The following is an 18524-nucleotide window of genomic DNA, read 5'->3' as shown; positions in this document are numbered from 1 at the left end:
GGCAGGCTCCCAGGAGATCGGTGCAGCAGCCCAGAGCCAGACCCTCATTTGGGGACACACGTTCATCTTTCAAGGGGAGGCTCCAGGACCCAGCCTTCCACAGTGAGACGGGGTTCTTCTTTCCCACTGGCAGTTCCAAGCCACCCTCTCATGACACTTCCTCCGTGAAGCCTTCATTGATTACTTCAATGCTTGAAGTCATTGCTGAGTCCTTACAGCATTTATTCACCATCCATTAATTTAATTAGAAATTATTGATCACCATTAAGTATCAGGCCTGCAATGGACATTGGAGCAGAGACCAATGACTAACACACATTCCTGACTTCAAGGTCTCAAGTAAACTCGAGGGACAGATTCATGGGGAACCAGACGGACAGATGGACGAGAGCCATCCAGATGATCACAGACCACATTAGCGTTTAAACCTCAAAAATGAGGATCATACTCCTCGCTTCTCCTGAGCGTAACATTCCTGGACACGGAGCATGAGGGAATCTACACATCTCAGGCCACGAAGAGAAGGTAAGATTGGGGAACCACTCACATGGCATGTACTGTGCAAATGCTCTAAATGCATTATTTCACTCCACCTCCAAAACCTCAATGGGTAGGCACTATTAGTGTCTCCATTTCACAGATGGGAAAGTTGAGGCTTAAAGCAGTTGAGTAATCTCTGTCAGACCACTCACGAGCAGCAGATGGGAGGTGAAGCCCGGCAGCCTGGCTCTAGCACTGGGTTCCAACCTCTCCCCATGCTAAAAAACGGGCACCACCCCATCTAGAATTGCAGGCTTAGCCCCATCATTTCATACCCCCTGCTCTGCTTTACTTTTTATCTCTTTAGTAATTATCACTAACATAGCATATATTTTAACAACTTATCTTAGTGTTTTTTTCCCCCACTTCTCCCATTTCAACCTTGGAGAATGTCAGCTCCACGGTTGCAGGGACTTTTGCTTGTGTGTTCAGTGCTGTGTTCCCACCCACCTACCATGCCCCATCACCCCCACCCCCACCCCCACCTCCAGTGCCTGGCAGGAAGTAGAAGCTTATGCAGTACTTGTTGGATGGATTAATGAACGAATGGTTGATTGGGGAAGCCTGTCAGCAACGCAGATGGCCAGCCCCTTTCCTTCCCTCCCACCACAGTGGCTCCCATAGGGAGTGGTGCAGGCTGCCCCACAAAGTTTTTGCCATGGGCCGATGGTGCCGGGCCGGCTCAGATGTCTCGGTGGGTCAAGCCAGGGGCCATGCTGGGTGGCAGGACCATCCCAAGCATCCCTCAGGGAACCAGAGAGGCAAGTCCAATGGGGCTGTCAGAACCCAGGGGGCCTTGGAGAGCCAAGGCAGAGGCAACAGATTCATACAGGAGGGCAGCTGTGCCTGTCACGGAGCAGGGCTGGAGTTGGGGCATCTGTCACTGTGGCTGGGATCTACCTACTACCTTGCTGCAGAGCCTGAGAACTAGGGTCCTTGAGGGCCCAATTGTGCCAGGGATGATGGGAAGCGTTGGCCAGCACCCTCGGGTTGCAAGTGACAGAAAGGCGGTCCAAACTGGCTTAGCAAAAAGGGGACATGAATCCAAGCCTCAGAAAGCAGACCCAACCTGGGGACACATGGCCCCTGGGGCGTGAACTTCATCGGACCTCATCCGCCTCTCCTCTCTGTTTCTCCAAGGGGCTGGCCTCGTTCTCCGCCTGCTACAGGCGGACTTCTCTGGGTGTGGGGAGACCACGGCTAGCAGCAGCTCACATCTCACAGCATCTCTACTGGAGCAGGAAAACCGTCCCCACTCTCTGCACTCACAGACCCCAGCCTGGACACCTGCCCACTCCTGGACTAGTCCCTGAGGCCAGGGAGGTCCCATCTTTGGCCTGCCCAGGGTCATGGTGCTGAAGAATGAGACTGGTGCTGGGAAAGACACCACAACAGCCTCCGCCGTCCTCTGGTTCTAGCCGCAGCTGCGGTGGACCATTGGCCAGGCTCCGACTCGCCCGGCTGCCAGGTCCCCTCTAGCACTCTGGCGTCCTGCTGCGGTCTGCTCCCAGGCCTCACCGACACCCCTGGGTCTTGAGCCCATGCAACCTGGAGTGCGCGGAGTCAGTGCCACCTGGGCGCCCCTGACTTATTTGGAAGAAGAATCCCTGGAGAATTGCTGCTGCCCCTCTCCTTCAGGGATCAGTTCCAGACCCTTCCTTCCACGTCTCAGTGGACCGGAGCCCCCTTTCCCCACAGCAGGGAGCAAGCGATGAGCCCTGGGCTCCCCTCCCAGGTAGACTGCCTGCACCCACATGCTTTCCAGGCTCTGATTGCCAGGACCTCACGCTCAGCCCCGTCACCGAGAGGGCCCAGTGCATTTGGGAGACTGAAACATGGACACAAGGAGCAAGACGGCCCCCCGCGGCTGGGAGGCCTGTGTGCAGGGCACGGGCCTCGGGTCTGGGACTGGATTTCGGGGTCGGGATTCTGACCTGGGACCAGCATGAGAGGAGCACCGAGCGGTCGCTGAGGCTGGGGCGCTGCATGAGCCGCTCCCGCCCAGGGAGCCAGAGGGATGGCCACTCCCAGAACTGCAGGCTCTCACAGTTGTCCTTTCTGCCATATGATGAGCACCTACGGTGTGCCAGGCATGGTGCTAGGTGCTTTGCTGGCAATAGACCAGGTGGGTGTCACGGGAGCCTCTTTGCAGTTGAGGAAGTGGAGCGTCCACGCAGCCATGAGCTCCCCGGGCAGATTCAGGCTTTCCCTAGCCTCCTTCTCTTCCTCTGGTCCTTGTTCAAATATCCCCTTCTCAGACAGGCCTTCCTGGATGTGACGCCATTGCAAATGGCGGCTCCGTCACTCTCCGATTCCTTCCCTGCTCCATTTTTCTCACAGCACTTAGCATTATGTGATAATTTAGAAGAACATAGTTGACATAATATCATTTCCTTGTCTGATTATTCACTCTCCATCTGTGTCTCTAGAACATACACTTCACGAGCACAGGGCTTCCCAGCTAAAACAGTGCCAGGCCATAGTAAGCGTGCAATCGTTTCTGAGGGGGTGACTGAATGAATGAAGGAACGGAGGTGGAGTTCGTTCTTCTCCTACTTCCCCACAGTCACCAGCGTCCAGGTGCCAAGTCCTGCACATTTGCTGCAATCCCCCCTCCAAGCAGAGACTGAAGGGGGCTCGGAGGCAGAGAGGATGCAGCCAGAGGAACTGGAGCTGGGCTGAGACCCCAGAAGGCACATCCTAGCTTCTTGGAGGCCGTGCTGTCCCGCCCTTCAGCCCAGCCGCCTCCAGGCCCCTGGGAAGTCCCTGTATTGGTGATAGGGGTGGGGTAGAGAGACGAGGGGGGCCTGCAGGGGTCTGTACAGGGTTAGGGCTCCCAGGGGCAGCTACCAGTGTACACAGTGAAGATGCATGTGTGTATGTACATATGTAAGTATGTGTGTATGTACTATGTATGTACGTGTGTGTATGTATGTATGTATGTATGTACACATGTATGTATGTATGATGGGACAGAGCCCAGTTCTCCAGGACTGGGACCAGCACCTGCCATCTGAAAGATGGAATCCTGGAGCCACAGGACACACACGGGCCTGCAAAGAGCGTGTGAGTGTGGGAGAGACACAAACTGCAGTGTACGTTCCTCCCAGCTAACCGCCCTCTGCCCCATACATCACTCCTCTCTCTCTCTCTCTCTCTCTCTCTCACAGGCTGCTCTGCACATGTCCATCCACCCTCTCTACCTGCTCCCTCTCTCCCTGTCCCGTTCCCTCCCATTCATTTGTTCAATAACCACGTGCTGAGTGAGCTCTGGGGACCAGGTGTAAATCAGCCTGGGGACAGGCCATGAAGGGCCCATGGTCTAGAAGAGGAATCCGAAGCCCTAATGTAAGTGTGGCGGGGGGAGGTCCTGGGGCTGCAGGGACACCAAACACAAGGAGTACAGATGGGCTCAGCAAAAGCTTCAGAGGGAGCGGACATTTGAGCTGAGGCTTGAAGAATAAGTAGGAGTTTGTGGGAGGAAAAGGCAGGTAAGGAGCCAGCAGGTAAAGGCCCAAATTCAGTCTCTGCCACTCAGCAGCTTGGACCTCCTGCTGGCCCTTCCCCAGGGGCCTCAGCCTGCTTGCCCATGAACTAGGTAAGTGAGTCTCACCCCTCTCAGGTGCACAAACCCCCAGCACAGGACCTGGCACAGAATGGGCCAGTGAACTGCGGTTTCCCCTCCCCACCAAGTGCCCCCCTCTTCCTGCCACGAGGTCCTCCCAGTGGCCTGAGAACCCCACATGATCTGTTTCCCTCTCCCCACTCCTCCCACCTCACTCCACTCTAAACACACTGGCCTCCCTGCTGTTTCTCCAACCTGCCTCAGGGCCTTTGCACCTGCTGGATTATCCCTCCACCTGTATTGTTCTTCCTTTATCTCCAAGGCTTAGTCTCTCACTGCCTTTAAGACTTTGCTCACATATTTTCTCAGTGAGGCCAACCAGGGTTCTCCTATTTATGACTGCAACCCCCCCACACAAGACACTCACCCCTACTTCTGGACCCCTTTACTTGGCTTTGCTTTTTTTACTTTGTAGCATAAAATACACTTTTCTTGTTAAGTGTGACTATGATTTAGTATCTGTTCCCCCCAACCCCTCCTCTGAATGTCAGCTTCACCAGGTGGGGACTTCTGTCTCGCTCACCCTGGAACCCCAGCAGGGTACACAGAAGTATCAGTGAGCGCTCGGAAAGTGAACAGAGCTGGTGAGAGGCTGGAGCCCTTTGTAACCTAAGTGAGGACGATGAATCCTGGCCATCAAGATGACACACTTCACACACACTGCTAGTTTTGCACACTAGCAGTGCTGTGTTAGAAATCGGACACGTACTAAATCGATTTACTGCGAACTAAAAGGTAAATTCACGCTGATGTCTTTCTGAAGGAGAAGCCATGTCAGCAGCTGGCTCTCCACCCTCGCAGCTGAACGCACCCGGGAAGGATTGCAGACATGGAGCGTTGGCTACCCTTGGCTTTGCTCTAATTGCTGCTCACCGCTCCTGTCCTCTGGGCTGCATTTACACTCTCCCCCAGCCCCCAGCCCGATTAATGGTTTTTTCTTTGGTCAGGAGCCGCAGCTTTAAAATCACACCCGCCTCAGTGTACTCTGTTACCTAGCAACAGCCATAAATCAACAGAACATGCTGGAATGTTCAAGCCAACCTCCCTGGCTGTTAGATGCTTCGGCTGTTTTTAAACCCAAACATGTTCATTTGCCCCCATGCCTCTTCTGCACCCACCTTTCCACCACTGGCTTCATAGAGCGCCCAGGTTTGTATATTTTTAAACTATCTTATGCCCTGTCTGATTTTGCAGCAGGAATCTTTTGTGCTTTCTCCGAACTCTGGCCATTGCCCAGGAATGGGACCAGGCCTGTCTGTCCAGCCTGCATGCTTCCACTTCAGCCCTGCAGCCAGGGGACCTGGATCAACCCTGCAGAGTGTCTGGACACATGGGATCTCGGTCCTTATTGCAGGTCCCCAAATAGCTTGTCCACATGGTACCCTGGGTGGGTTGGTATGGATGTGAAGTCCCTCCCCTGGGTACCCTCACAATGACGTCTGTCCTGCATTCACTCATTCGTTCGTTCAATCATTCAGTCATTCAACAAACAGTTACAGAGCACCTCCTTCATGCTAGGCCTCTATAGGCAGAGAGGAATAAGGCCTGGTCCCTGCCTTCAAAGATCTCTCATTCCACTGGCGGGGAGCTGACCAGAACACAGCAATGCAGAAGCGACACAATCTCCCAGGCTGAGGCCATACTCAGTGCAGACACTCAGGCTACAAGAGGCAACAAGACAAACCCGATACCAAACTCTAGATGCTCGCACCACAGAGTGGCAAGCCACACCGTGCACAGATGTTCACGGTGCACAGGGCGGGTTGGAGAAGGGCCACATGACTGGGCAGGCCAGACCAGCCTTCACGGAGTGGGGGCTGCCTGCACTGAGGCTGAAGGAGTGGGAAGGCATCAGCTGGGCTCTAGGCATGGGAAACAGGGGAGCACGGTGCACCCGGCCCCTCCCTAGCTGCCCGCCACCCAGTGTGGCTGGAGAATCAGGGTCTGACCCCACAGTGCAGACTCCAGCAAAAGAGCTGTGCTGAGCTGCTGCCGCCAGGGTTTGAAGCCAGTGGGAGACAGGAGCAGAGAGTTTTGATCCGGAGGCCTCTCTCTGGCTGCTGGGAGCAGAGGCTGCCGTGGGGGTGAGGACGGAGGCAGGTTGCTGACCGGGATGTTGCAATTGCAGGGCCTGGGGTGCTGGTGGCCTGGCTTGGTGACTCACTGCAGGCAAGAGGAGAGGAGACACTGAAAGTCCCAGAAAAGGGACTGGACTGGTGCAGGGGCAGAGGGGCTGGGGGGGAGGAAGGGAGAACCCTGTGCCTGTGTGACGAGGGAAGCTGGGCACGAGGGAGCAAGTGCGGGAAGAGGCATAGAAGAGCCTGGCCCCGCCCACGAGCTCCCCACCGGCCGAGGGCCCTATCTCCAGCTGCCAGCCCGCCTGCCAAGTGGCCTCCACAACCAGGACGAGAGTCATCTAGCCGAGACCATGGTGTTGCTGAGCCAGCCAGCAGCTCTTTGGGTCCAAGTGTGAGAGCCTGGACCAGGCTACAGAGGGGCCACCACACAGCCTGGCCCTCTGCCACTGGCACGGCCGCCTCACCAGAGCCCACCCTAGTGACAGCTGGTCGGTGTCAGCGAAGTGAAGGCCACACCAACCAGCGAGGAGGCTGGGCCCCGGGACATGGTGGCAGGGGCAGCCAAGGCCGTTGATGGGCTGGACGTGAGGTCCACTAATTGAGACCCAAGAGAAGGGACAGTGCTGGGCGTGGTGCTGGCACATGGTGGAGGCCTAGGGCCTGGTGCGGAGAGATGACTGATCCCATGTGGGCTGAATGACATTTCTGTCTGCCCCCCACATCCTCCCAGTGAGGGGACAGGCTTGAGGTCCCATCTGGGCTCATCCCAGGCTCTGGCAGTGATTCAGAAGGAAAGCAATGCTGGGGCGAGGGGAGAGGGGTGAGGACACTTCCTCTGCCTGGAAAATAGAGATAGAGGTCCCCGAGCCTTTCTCCTCGGGCTGCGGAGAACATCAGCTCCAAGAGAAGGGATCAAAGGCTTTGGAACAGCACCGCTGTCCAGGAGGGAGGAAGGCTCTAGGCTAGTTTTCCCAGCTCTCTCCTGATGCGTGTGTGAAAATGAAGCAAGTCAGGGCTAGTGGGAGGCAAGGCGGGAGGGAGCAGAAAGTAGCAAGAACAACTCAGTGCAGGAGAGTCATACCAAAAGAATAACTACCTGGCCCGTCTTGCAAGATGGTTCCAGAGGCTTGCAGGCAATGAGGCTTGATTTGAGCCTATGATCCAGCGGGAGTTACTCAGAGGAAAGAGGGAGAGGGGCGCCCCAGAGAAGTGAAACAGCACCAGTGCAAAGGCAGTATGACAAACAGTTGAGTGTGTTCGCTAATGCAGGAATAGAGTAGCTAGTTACTTATCTTTAGAAGAGGAATGGATTTAGGAGGAGGGGCACTTGCACGATCAGATAACAAGACATTATAAAGCTTATTATAAACCTTAAGGCAGTGTGATATTGGTGCAAGGGTAGACAATTAGGAACAGAATAGAATCAGGACAACACATGTAAGGAGATTAGATGTAATGTGGGGAGGATGTTATAAATCAATGGGAAAGAGTAGGCCACTCACTAATGGTGCTGGAAGATTTGTTCTCCCTTTGGAAAAAAATAATTTAGATCCCTACCTCAAACCCTACAGAAAAATCAATTCTAAGCAAATTAAAGATTTAAATGTGAAAAACATTTTGTGCTTGAAACATTTTGCACTTTGATATTATAAAAGAGTATCCTTATGACCCTGGGGTAGGATGGAATTTCTTAAGTCAAAAGAGGAAGACATTCTGCTGCTTAACGTAAGAACTTAAGACACCATACACAAAGACAAGACACATGCAGGGAGAATGCCTCTGCCACATATGCAGTGAACACGGGATTAACACAGAAAATATACAAAGAACTTCTAAATGTCAACAAGAAGTGAAAGAAGGTGATAAAAATGTTTGCCCAAACCAGGAACAGGTGTCTCCTAGAGGAGGCCATGAGAAGTGCCTGGAAACATATGAAAAGATCTCCAGGGAAAATTAAACTAAATTCATAGGCAAGACCATTAACACCCACCAGACTGGCAAAATCTAGAAGGTCTGTGAATATGGAGAGTTGGTGAGGTCTTCCGTTGCTGGGGATAGTCAACCGGCACAGCAGATTCAGAACACTGTCAGTGTTCCATGAATAAAGCTGATGACGTGACACCCCAAACCCAGCAATCTCTCTCTAGTCGACACTCTAGAGAAACTCTTACAGCCCATATCCTGGGAGATACGTACAGTAACGGCCACAGGGCATCATCTTAAGAACAAAGCATGGGCAACAGCCCAAATGTCCACTCACAAGAGGATGGATAAAGTCTGGCACATTCATATAAGGGAATGGTGCACAGCAGTAAAAGTGAACGCAGAACGCTACACGTATCAACACATAACCTTGAGTGGAAAAGGCAACTCCTTGAAGGACACACACAGAATGTTCTGTTTACATAAGTTCAAAAGCCAGGCTCAGCTAAGCACTAGGTGGTTTAGGGCTACAGCTTTGTGATGAAACTGTAAAGAAACAAGGTGATGATAGAGATACCATTCAAAAGAGTGGTTACTTTTGTGGAGGGGGAGGGGGAGGGTTTGGGCAGGAAGGAGCACATAGAATAGTATGTTTGTTCTAGGCTCAGGGTAGGGTTCACAGTTGTTTTAATTTAATTTTATTATTATTATTTTTAAAAAATTTATTTTATTTATTTATTTTTGGCTGTGTTGGGTCTTCGTTGCTGCACGCAGGCTTTCTGTAGTTGTGGCGAGCGGGGGCTACTCTTCATTGTGGTGCGTGGGCTTCTCATTGCGGTGGCTTCTCTTGTTGTGGAGCACGGGCTCTAGGCACACGGTCTTCACCAGTTGTGGCACGTGGCTTGGTAGTTGTGGTGCACGTGCTTAGTTGCTCCACAGCATGTGGGATCTTCCCAGACCAGGGCTCGAACCTGTGTCCCCTGCACTGGCAGGCGGATTCCCAACCACTGTGCCACCAGGGAAACCCCACAGCTGTTTTTACTTATTGTTCTGCTTCATGATCTACACAGCATTATGGTATATCTATCTGTATGTATCAAATAATCCTTAATTTTAAAATATATAAAAATAGAAACTAAAAGTGCCAAGGATTTAAAACAGAAGTGAGGTGGGAATGATTCACTGGGTTTGCTGTGGAATATTAATGAGGGACAGCAGTTTGCCAAGGGGGCTGTGAGAGGTGACACCCTCAGTGTTCATTCCAAGGCGTAGGAGCAGATGACTGTACAGAGCCTGGGAAACCAGGGCAGCAGAAGCCACCCAAGCAGATGGCTCATTCTCTTGTACAAGAGACACCTGTGGAGCCCAAGATACTCCCAGGCTGTGCGAGGGCCAGTGGGGGGGACACAGTGTGACTCCAACAGTTACCAACAAGGGAAAGGTCTCTTCCCTGAGCCTTGGTTACTTTTGTCACCTTTCCCCATCCTGGGAGGGACTTCATTATCTATCTTCACGAGGCTGGTATTGCAGCAGGTGCCCCTAAATCTAAACCAGAAATCAAGAGGAATTTGGTCTGGAAAGGAGATGGCTAGGGACCATCTCTGTCCTTTCTGATCTGAAGGGCTGCCTGAGCAGTGGGATGAGCAGAGTGGGGTGTGGTGGATTTCTGGGGAGAGGAAAAACGGGACAGAGCGCTTCTTTCCATGTCAGAATGACACTCCTGCCTTCAGAGCTTCTCAGCACTGGAACCAGTGAGCCCTGGAGCATCCCCTGTCACACGGGCACAGGGTCCTCCCTTCCTTCCTCCCCAGCCCCTTGGCCCCTTGGCCCCTACACCTGTCCAGTCCCTCTTCTGGGTCTCCCAGGGTTTCCCCTCTCCTCCCTGCAGGAGAAGGTGGCTTCACAGGGCAGATACCAAACGGCTCTGACAAGCTTAGAAGAACTAAACTGAGATTTTAGCTGCTCCGCTCTGCAAACACATTTACTGTTTGAATTCAGAAGTTAACTATCTATAAAACAAAAAAAGGCAACACTCTTAGGTGGAACATAATAGAATCCAGAGTGTCTACAACATTTTGCTCACAAAGTTCAGGGTACAAACCAAAATCACTTGACATGAGAAGAAACATAGGAATCAACTGGGACTGACCCCAAATGTTGGAATTTGCACCTGACAATTTTAAAAGAGCTGTTATCACTGTGCTCGAGGCTGTAAAGGAAAATGAGTTCGTAGTGAATTAAAAGATAATCTCAGCAGAAAAATAGAAACTACTAAATGAACTAAATGGGAAATCTAGAGCTGAAAAATATTGCACCTGGAATAAAAAATTCACTAGATGTACTAAAAAGCAGTACAAATCTGAGAAGAAAAACTCAGTGAACTTCAAGAGAGATCGATAGAATTTACCCAATCTGAAGTACAGAGGAGGAAATTTAAAGTAATAAAAACCAAAGTCTCAAGAACAGGACAATTGACTGGACAGGGGAGCCAGAGATCTTTTTGAGGTGATGGGGTGTCCAAAAGCTGATTTGGGTAAAGGTTACACATTTGTCAAAACTCATCAAATTATACTCTCAGGATACACTTTACTGCATGAAATTATACCTTAATAAAAAATTTTTTATTTCAAATGTTGACATGGATCTCTGTGTTATGACTTTGGCATTTAGGCAGAAGACAAGCTGCTGACACAAACCCCACCTGTAACACAGCTCCACCAATGTCCACACCAGATCCTGTTCCCATGAACTCAGAGCACAAGGCAGCTACTGAGGCAACCAGCACACAGGACTGATGAGGCCTTTGAGAAGTGACCTTTGAAGAGATGATTGAGGAGAAGGGGTCAATTGTGAAAGATCTGAGGAAAGAATTTTCAGACATGGAGACAGAAAAGGGAAGATCTTGGGTAAGTGTTCCAGTCAGCTGCTGCTGCATTACAAACTCTTCCTTAAATAGCAGTGTCTTTTCACCTTCCCTGGTTCTTAGACTGACTAGGCTTAGCCGAGCTGTTCCTCTTGACTTTCCTCATGAGGTTGCAGAGGGCTTGCTACCTTGCTGGACTCTCCCTTGGAAAGATAGCAGGCCAGTCTGCCTCCAGCTGTTCTAACCATCCTGGCTGGGGCATCTTGAATCCCAGTCAGCATCCACATGACTGCTGGAGGTCACTGAGCAACCCCAGGTTGACCAGCAGAAGAACCACCCAGCTGAGACCTGCCCAGATTACAGAATCATGAGCAAATAAATGGTTGCTGTTTTCAACCTCTAGATTCTGGGGTGGTTTGTTACACAGTGACATCTAACTGATACACTAAGTAAGGCCCATCTATCCACTCCCCATGTCCTATCCTAAACTGGTCCTGTTCAAGATCAGCCCTCATTCTCTGGGCAAATCTTGCTTAGAGCACAGTTTCCTCATCTATCACAAGGTAGGGTTGATCTTATTGGTGAAGTACCTTTCAGCTCTGAAAATTCGATAACACTGAAAGACCTGACTCAAAGTTAGAGTGAACGTCAGGGTGTGAAAACAACAACAATGTAGTGCTCAATTCTTAAGAAAGATAATCCAACCATTGTTTTAACCACAGTGTTGAAAACATCTCAAACTTTTCAGACAGGAAGCTAGGTGAAACTGGGTTTCCTGTGGTTGAGAAAAGACAATTACAAAGTTACAACACTCTAACTTTGAAAACAAAAGCCTCAAACAGGAGACTTTCTTGAGAGATGGTGACTTAGCCTGCATCTCTATTTTTCCCATAACAATCCAAAGACAGAGCTAGAGCAGTGTGTCAAGGATTTGTGAGCTGAAACACAAGAGATATTCAAGAGGGAAAGTTGAAATGGGAAATTTAGAAATCAGTAAGTGCAATGAAAAAAAACCAATTCAGACTGTGGCATAAGTAAATGGGAGATAAACCTTTACACTAGAGGAAATGGCACATTCAATAAATCTACCCAGAAATCCAACCACACAAATTCCAATTGCATTCAAGGGACCCACCTACCTCTGATCTGATGAAGCCACCCCTGCCAGGAGCTCACAGCCATCAGGTGTGAACAAGGCTACCCTGGACTCACTTTTCCACCTGCCCTTGAATCTGTCTCTGCTCCCTTCTATCTGTGTGAGCTGAGCAGTCCATTCCTCAGTTCCTCCTTTGGTTTCCACAGTGCCAACAGCGGTACCTTCCTTCTCTTTTCTTCTATTCCAACAACACACCTGAACGGTGTCTGGCCTGGGTAAGTGTTCACTGTCATCAGGGTCTTTAGCCTTCTTTCTTGCACCCCCATGTCTAACTGATCAGTTCTTGTTGACTCCGTTTCCCCAATGGATCTCAAATGTTTCTATTCCCCCACTTCCATGGTCATCACCACAGTCCGGACAACTACCATCTCTTGCCTGGATGACCACAGGCTCCTTCAGACTGGTCTCCCCATCTTTAATCCTGCTTCCCTTCAATTCTGTCTCTACACAGCAGCATGGATGGCCTTTTAACACATAAGAAAGGCCATGCCATTGACCTACTCAAAACCCTTCCCACTGCACACAGAATAAACCCAAACTCCAACCCTTACCCACATGGCCTGGCCTTGCCGCTCATCCCAACCTTACTCCCAGCTCTCTCCCATGCTCAGGACCCTGGAGACTCACTAGCCTCTTTCTCTTCCGAACATGGCTGGATTGTGGCTGGTGTGGGTTTTTGGCATTTGCTGTTCCCTCTCCCTGGAATTCCGCCAACAGATCAACCCCTTCTTGTATTTTCAGTCTCAATTCAAATGTCACCTACACAGGTATTCCCTGACCAGCCAGTCTCAAGTAGCCCTGCCTCGCCACCTTTGTCGCATCACCCTGCTTTAACTGAATCACAGCACTTGTATCTCTCTGAAATTGTCTTTGTTCATTTATTTGTTTACTTCTTCATCGTCTATGTCTTTGCCTCACTCAGATGTACACACCCATGCTTGCTTGAAGGCATGCACATACACATACATGCACACACATGCATCTGCCCTTACACACACACACATACACATGCCCTGTGGAATGTAAACCTCCTGCCTCTGTCTTCTTAGTTCTGTACCTCTCAGCCCCTGGATTGGTGCCTGATACTAGGAGACCCTCTCAGAAAATATTTGCTGAATGAATGAATGAGACTAAGCATCTGATTTGATTTTCAGCTCTTTCACTCACTAGCTGGGTATTTGAGAAAATCCCTGAGTTTATCCTAATATTAGTTTCCTCATCTATTAAAAATTGAGATAATAATTGTGTCTGTTTTATGGGGTGTGTTGAGATCTACCTGAAAAAAACATGTTAAATACTGAGGCAAGTGCCTGACATGGAGTAAGCGTCCAATATTAGTTGTTCTGGTGGTGATGGTAATAGTGATAATGGTGGTGGTGACAGTGATGATGGTGTTGATTATGGTGGTGACAGTGGTAATGGTGGTGGTGATAATGATAGTGATGACGGTAATAATGGTAATGATGGTGGTGTGGTGATGGTGATGGAGGTGATGATGGTGATGTTGCTAATGATGGGGATGCTGCTGCTGAGGATGGTGATGATGGTGACAGTGTGGTGCTGATGGTGATGGTGATGACTAATGAAGAAAACGTTCAGGATGACGCATCACCTGGGCCCAGCATCCCGTACGATGATGGAATGTATATAAAAGTGCCCAGCATGGTGCTTGACGAATGGTAAGTGCCTAAGAACTATAGATTTCAGTTCAAAACAAATGTATCATCTTATGATAAAATTCAGTGAAATCAGATCCAATATAACCGTGCTTATAAAATTCTGATTTAACAGCATTAGCTGGTCATATCAGGATTATGGAAAGGACTTCACTGCACTTTATTGCATCTTGGGGAATTTTTAAAATAATATAATTAAATTTGCTCTCAATGTGAGGGTTTTAAAAAGATTTGCTGCAGCTAATATAATTTGATTACATCTTAGGGCTTGAAAAATCTTCCAAAGGAGAACACCTGATTCAGTCACTCACTTACCCACTAACTCATTCATTCATTCACAAACATTTAATAAACTTCCACTCAAAAATATGCTCAATTTCGAGGACCTCAGATATTAATGAATTGATTGTGTTACTGGAGGCCTTGTTTTTCAATTCAATGGGACGAACAGGCACTGGATTGGGATGGGGTCTGTCCGAAGGGTTTTGGCCTTCCAGGAGCTGTGGAGCAGCAGGTAGAGGGGAGGCTGTGTCAGCCCAGAGGAGCCCTCCCGGGCTGGGAAGGAGGGGGAGGGGTGAGCAAATGAATGCCTTCCTAGGAAGTGGGAGGCTCCACAGGAACTTGGAGGGAGGGGCTTTGGTAACCCGGCTGCGCAGACTGATGCCTGTTTGTGCGGCTCTGAGCCACTAGGTGGCGGGCTGGAGTGAGGCAGGTGAGCATGAGGGGACAGGTGCATTGTGTGACAAGCCTGGGCTAGTTCATGAAGGGCATCCCAACCGAGCCAAGGAGCTTCAGCTTTCTTCTCTGGGTGATGCAGACTCAGGGAAAGTTTGCACCCAGGAGAAGCCCCTGGCGGGGTGGGAAGGGTGCACCTAGAGGCGGGAGGCTGGGGAAGTGTCCCTGCAAGCCCCCATCTCCTCCCCGCTTGCTCGGTTTTGTGCATCGGGGAGCACCCGCCCTGCAGACACCACCTATTCTCTCCCCGAATGAATCACCTACAGTTCAAAATAGGCAAATATTTTGCAAATCTCTGGTGAAAATAAATTAAATCAACACTAATTTTGAGGCATTCTAAAAGTGTTCAAATGGGGTGTATAAATCGGGCCTCTTATATTTAGGAAGCTGAAGAATACAAAAGCAGAGCCATGTTAATGAGCAGTGAATTCACTTTATGTAGGGAAAGAATAACTTACCTCCCTTTGACATTTTTTTCTTTTTAGAAAGTACAAAACCTGGTATAATTGAGTTATTCTTTCCCCATGTATCTAAATTGCAGGTGAAAATATGGTGCAATTAATCTTTTCAATTTTGTGAGCCTATGATATTAACAGAAATTTAATTTCATCTATTGAATGAACCGCCCCACTGGGGGTTTGTTATTTTATTCATTTCAATTCAAGAAACGTTTGTTGAAGATCAGGTAGAATCAGGTACTCTCCAGGTGTTTGCACATCTGTCCCACTTAGTCCTCACATCTCTCAAGGCAGTGCCGTTGTGGCCACTTTTCTGGAAGAGGCGGCTTGAGGTGTTGCCTGGTGGGCCCAAGTTCTTAGCGCCGGTAAGTGACAGAGCTGAGCACTTAATCCGCTACTGGCTGACTCCAGAGCCCTTGATTTTTCTAGAACTGCACCTCCTTGCCCTGCATACACAGAGATGTAATGCACAGAGGGGAGAACGTTCATGTCATCTGAACTATTAAATTGGGGAAGTTCAGATACCTGAGTTCTAGAATATGCTGGAAGAACGTGGGGTAGAAGTTAGAAGAGGATGACCACAGTCAGCCTGTGGCAAAGCTTGGGGTATATATTCATTTCCTGGGGCTGCTATAACAAAGTACAACAAACTGGGTGGCTTAAAACAAGAGAAATATGTCCTCTCTTAGTTCTAGAGGCCAGAAGTGTGAGATCAAGGTGCTCGCAGGGCTACACTCTCTCTGGAGGCCCAGGGAAGGTCTCTTCCAGGTCTCCCTCTAGCTCTGGTGCTGATTAGCAATCCTTGGCATTCCTTGGTTCTTAAACGCATCACTATAATCTCTGCTTCCTTCATCACATGGCATTTTCCTTGTGTATCTCTGTGCCTCTTCTTCTTCTTTTTTTTCTTAAATGTATTTAATTTATTTATTTATTTTGGCTGTATTGGGTCTTTGTTGCTGCGCGCTGGCTTTCTCTAGTTGCAGTGAGCAGGGGCTATTCTTCGTTGCAGTGCACAGGCTTCTCATTGCGGTGGCTTCTCTTGTTGCAGAGCACGGACTCTAGGCGCCCGGGCTTCAGGGGTTGTGGCTCACAGGTTCTAGAGTGCAGGCTCAGTAGTTGTGGTGCACGGGCTTAGTTGCTCCACGGCATGTGGGATCTTCCCGGACCAGGGCTCAAACCCGTGTCCCCTGCATTGGCAGGTGGATTCTTAACCACTGTGCCACCAGGGAAGCCCTCTGTGCCTCTTCTTATAAGGACACCCATCATGTCACATTAGGGCCCACCCTAATCTAACATGACCTTTTCTTAATTTGTTTGCATTGGCAAAGACCCTATTTCCAAATTAGGTCATATTCACAGATACCAGGGGTTAGGACCTTCACATATCTTTGGGGGTGGACATAATTCAATCTACAACAGGATGCTAATAGAGATGAGGGCTGGTCAGGGAAGACCTCTTGGAGGAAGTGACATTTTTAAAGATAGAATCAAATCAGCCCTTATTCAGTGTATCTCAACCAGCAAACCAGAGACTCTGGCAGCCTGAGGTGGGAAAGGAAATCCTTCTCTTGTTTGAAAACCAAGGACTGTCATAGAATCCCAGAACCTTCTCAGCACAGCTGGGGAAAAGCAGTGAACACGTATGGGGTAGTCAGCATCTATTGAGCACCTACTGTATACCGTGCCATCAGCAGGGAGGCAGTATTGCAGTGCTGACCAGCCAGGGCTCTGGACTTAGAGCAGCTTACAAGACCCTAGCAAGTGGCTTGTCACTCCGTGTCTTGGTTTTCTCCTGCATAAAATGAGAACAGCAGTAGTACTCTCCTCAAAGCATTGTCCTGGGCATCAATGAATGAGTACCCTATAGTGCTCACAGGAGCACACGGCACGGAGCAAACACACGGGAAAGTTCAGCTCTCATCAAATCCTCAGCTCTTTGCCTGCTATACAGCAGGCACTCAATAAACATCATTCCTTCAGCAAACATTTGTCAAGCTCCCACTCTGTGCCCTACCTGCGTTAGGCATTTGTGTCAGTTTGCAAGGCTGCCGTAACGGAGTACTGCCACAAAATTCTGGAGGCTAGAAGTCTGAAGTAGAGGTGTCAGAGGATCCTTCGTGGCCTTCCCCTTGGCCACCCTTGGCTTCCTCGACTTGTAGCTGCAGCAGTGCCATCGCTGTCTCTGTTGTCACATGGCCGTCTGCCTGTGTCTGTTCTTACCAGGACACCAGTCATATTGGATTGGGGCTCACTCTAATCCAGTATGACTGCATCTTAACTAATTATATCTGCAAGGACCCTATATCAAAATGAGGTCATGGGGCTTCTCTGGTGGTGCAGTGGTTAAGAATCCACCTGCCAATGCAGGGGACACGGGTTCAAGCCCTGGTCCGGGAAGATCCCACATGCCGCAGAGCAACTAAGCCCGTGCACCATAACTACGGAGCCTGTGCTCTAGAGCCTGTGAGCCACAACTACGGAGCCCGTGTACCGCAACTACTGAAGCCCGGGTGCCTAGAGCCCGTGCTCTGCAACAAGAGAAGCCACCGCAATGAGAAGCCCGCGCACCACAACGAAGAGGAGCCCCCGCTCGCTGCAACTAGGGAAAGCCCGCGTGCAGCAAGGAAGACCCAACACAGCCAATAAAGAAAGAAATAAATAAAAATGAGGTCACATTCCAAGGCACCAGGGGTTAGGATTTCAATATATATTTTGAGGGGACTCCATTCAACTCATATCAGCATTGGTAATTTCTTTTTCTGGCAGGCCTCCTTAGGACACACTTCTGCGTGCTCCCAGCTGCCCACTAACTCCAGTGCATCCCCAGAACCCTGACCCAGGCAACTCCAGGGGCCCCAGGACCACCCTACCTGTGCAACCTGCAAAGAGGATCGTGACGAGGACTTCTCGTCCCGACAACAGAGCTACTGCAAATTCTCATCCATTGCCCCGTCTCACTCTCAGTACCATCCTGCGAGGTGGGAGTCAGCATCCCTATTTGCAGATAAGCCAGCTGCATCTCAGAGAGGGGCTAGGTATCCTCTTCACCCCACACCCACGGGACCCAGCATAACGCCCAGCCTCCCGACCTCGGGCCATCTGTCCATCTGTCCACCCTTCCGCCCTAGGTGTGGTCAGCACCTCAAAGCTTTAGGGTCTGGGACTCTCCACCACCAGGCCCCAGGGGCACGTGTTGTCCATCACTGTTTTCATCAGATTCTGGAAGAATTAGAACAGCTAGGACACTGCACTGAATTTTCCATTAAAAAATGTACTCAATTTCCTGGCTGGCCCTTCATTCTAAGATTATGCAATTTCTTCTTTTTTTTGGCATTAACAGAGTGTTTCTTTTATGACACGATGGCGATAATAAGTGATCCTGTTTGTACAAGTCCTTACTTGACAAAAGGAACAGCTGGCGACATGGCTGGCCCTTGAGTTTCCGTGGAAGATGTCTCTGGTTCATGAGA

At 49.9% G+C, this 18524-nt stretch overlaps 1 long non-coding RNA gene across 1 annotated transcript; it reads left to right on the top strand.

Annotated features, from left to right (window-relative positions):
• The first annotated feature begins 338 nt into the window (after positions 1-338).
• Positions 339-18319, top strand: LOC137223986 (uncharacterized). The gene is made up of 3 exons (XR_010943167.1): positions 339-525; positions 10837-11072; positions 17821-18319. It is a non-coding gene; the product is annotated as an uncharacterized lncRNA (long non-coding RNA).
• The last annotated feature ends 205 nt before the right edge of the window (positions 18320-18524 follow it).

Source organism: Pseudorca crassidens, chromosome 4 (genome assembly GCF_039906515.1).
Source record: "Pseudorca crassidens isolate mPseCra1 chromosome 4, mPseCra1.hap1, whole genome shotgun sequence".
NCBI lineage: Eukaryota > Metazoa > Chordata > Mammalia > Artiodactyla > Delphinidae > Pseudorca > Pseudorca crassidens.
Note: the sequence above shows the minus strand (reverse complement) of the source record. Positions and strands in the feature narration are given on the sequence as shown.